Source organism: Primulina huaijiensis, chromosome 11 (assembly GCF_012295235.1).
Source record: "Primulina huaijiensis isolate GDHJ02 chromosome 11, ASM1229523v2, whole genome shotgun sequence".
In the NCBI taxonomy this organism is placed as follows: Eukaryota; Viridiplantae; Streptophyta; class Magnoliopsida; order Lamiales; family Gesneriaceae; genus Primulina; species Primulina huaijiensis.
The window spans coordinates 5,981,275-5,984,549 of NC_133316.1; positions in this window are offsets into that span (position 1 = coordinate 5,981,275).

Consider the following 3,275-nt stretch of genomic DNA (forward strand, 5'->3'; position numbering starts at 1 on the left):
AAAACCGTTGTTAAAAAACATACGACAACGTTTTTAGTAAAAACCGTTGTCGTAGGTGCGTTGTTGATTTTAAATTTTCTTGTAGTGTCCTTTGGCAAACACTTTTTCACCCCTCAATTCAATGAACTTGATTTGAACTTTTGGGTTTATTTCAGTATTGCTTGGCAAGGTTCTTGGCTCCCAGTTAGCAATCATCTTGGCTAACTGTCATATTTGATTTTTCAAGCCCTTAATTGATGCATTCTGATTTGTAGCCTAGTTTTATTAGAAGAAACTTTAACACTATTTGCTCCAAATAGGGATGACAATGGGCCGGAGAGAGGGCAGGTTTGCCATCTCCATCCCCATCCCCAAACCCGAAAAAATCGGGGATCCCCATCCACGTTTTGGGTTTTCCCTGTGGGGCCCCAAACCCGTGGGGAAAGTTGTCATCCTTAGCTCCAAACTAGACTTTTCCTCTAGAGGCTCGGGCTTGTACATTGACTGGTTCCCATATTGTGTTCACACTTTTCTTAATAAAGAATCTAATTGTGTTGTCATAACAGTAAAATCATTAACTTGGTGTAGTTCCATGGATCTCCCTTGATTGTCCTCTCAGATTAGGATGATACCTTGTAGCATCCATCTTCTATAATAATTTATATCCTTCCTCGAATGTCTTTTTCAAATGAGATCCACAAGCAACTGCATCTATCATAGTGCGATTCGAAGTAATTAAATAATAATAAAAAGTTTAAACCACAAGACCAAGATGTAGTTCGTGAAGTGGGTATCTACACAGTAGATTCTTGTGTACCTCCACTGTGAGGATCCGGATTTTCGGAACAAATCACGTAAGCAATGACATCCGAAATTTTAAATCCAAAATTTTTTATTAAAGAAACTAAAAAATATATGTAAATTTTCACTTCAAAAAGCTAGAAAAGTAGCTCAAAAAAAATCGAAGCAATGCAAAACCATAAGAATTGAAGGGATATCGGTCGGAAGAGGAAACCCTTAGCTCACAAGCTGAAACCCTTAGCTCAAGGAAAATCATTCATTCTTTGGAGAAAACTCCTAACTCATTAGCTTAAACCCTCAGCTCAAGGAAGCTCATTATTGCTTGTCCTAAAGGAGACAAAAATTAAGCAATGAGAGGAGCTAAAAATGAGACATAACCAATGTGTATGGAGTGACCTTTGAGTACACCAAGATGACCCTTGGTTATGGATAACCTTTGACCACTTGGAGGCTATTTTGACCATCATCTTTGTGGCAATTGAAGGGTCATGGACGGCTGAATGGAGGGTAGAGGAAAGGTCATTTTTGTATCTATAAATACCACATGTTTTGTAGCAAACAACACACTCAAATCTCATCTCATTTCTCTACAATATTTCGGCCAAGGCAAGGGAAGAAAGAAGAGTTTGTGCGGTCATTCCAAGCCACAACAAAACGAGTCAAATTGCTGCTGAAACTTCACAAAACCCTGCTCAAAAGATCGACTAAGTGCTGCCCAAAGTTCGTAAGAAAGATCGACCCGGGGTAAAGAAGTACTCGCCCAAGGAAAATTTTGATTCGTTTGTTTGAACAAGTAAGTGGGTTTTATATGTTTTAAAGAATATGTATGATTTAAAATTCAATCATCTATTGCATGTTATGTTTTATATGTATTAAAGAATATGTATGATTTAAAATTCGATCATCTACTGCATGTTATGTACAAGTGTTGATTTCGAAAAGTGCTTCAAATCGTTTTCGTTCCGTCAGTTTGTTCGCTTATGCTCCTCTGAAACGTCTACTAATTTTAAAAGTGCGGAAATAATTTTTCTTTTTTTACAAGCTCATTTTTCGAAAATAAACATTTAAATATTTTGCATGCAGAAAAATATAACATTTAAAAATGATCTTAAACACTTGACTGTAAAAATAGCGTAGTTTAAAAATGACTAACGTCATCCAAAATCAACGTAAACATAAACGTGTAAAAATCGTAATATCATCAACATATAAAATGTGTAACTCCTCTCAAAACACATGAATCAATATGCGGAAAAATAATGGTCCTCGGGTCGTGTCACCGCACATCCCGCCTGCCTACTCAGTCTTCGGCACCTCCGGTCCCCTGATCAAAATGCTCACCTGCATCACACACGCCTAATGAGTCTAAAGACTCAACACACCTGTACCAGTAATAACAAGTACATATACGTACCACACAGCAGCGAAAAATAACATAATCAACAGACATTTCATGAGCTTAAAAACATGAACATAAGCGTGTCGTGCAAAATCATAACGTGTCAAAACCTGTCTCATCATGTTATCATATCGTATGCGTAACCGTGACCTGTTAAAATATGGTAATAGCATGTATCATTGTATCACTATATACGTGTTAAAATCTTAATTTGAATTCCGTTCATTAGCTGTGACTTTCGTATCATAATGTCATCATGTCAGTCGATGGATCCATCTACGTGTAACCGCGGTACCCGGCGGCGAGGATCATCAGCGACGGCATTACCTGCCCACTGAGTCCGGGCCTTACATGTCATCGTGTCATCGTGTTAGTCACAACTAAATCACTTCCTTCAAAACGTGTCAACATATTCATCACTTAATAAAAGCATGTGTATACATAATTTTTCCTTTAAACCAAACATGCATCATAATTATCATAATATCTTAAAAATCATAAACATGATGCATAATCATTTAAAATATCATAATTTGTGCTCAGGGCGCTGCCAGTACCAAAAATATCACCCCCGGGTGCAAAATGACCATTTTGCCTCGGGAACCCAAAAATTACCGTTTTTCTCCTGGACCTCTAAAATTGACCCGAAGTTTACCAAACTCCTTAAAATGTCCCAAAACATTTTTAAAAGTATTTCTTAGACATAAACTCGAGTCCGTTTCGACACTTAATCGATTCGTTTTAAAACTTGTACCGGGGTCCCGGTTTTAACCCGAATCGACCCGAAACTCAACCAAAATTTCCCAAACTTAAACCATGCCTAAAATACATCCTACCAGCCCCTAAACCACATATTTCCAGCCCACTAAGACCCACGAAAACGACCCACAACCAGCTGAAATTTTCAGCAAAGTCCCATTCGAAAACACTAGTTGCACTACGCTCCATAATTTCGATCCTAGCTTGCACCTAACGGGACCAGCCACACATCAACCTTTCCTAGACCACCCTAGGGTCCCTCTGGACTTACTGAACCCACGGCCATAGCCCCACGCAAGCCGTGAAGCGCAGCCAATTCCTCAAGAACAAGCACGGC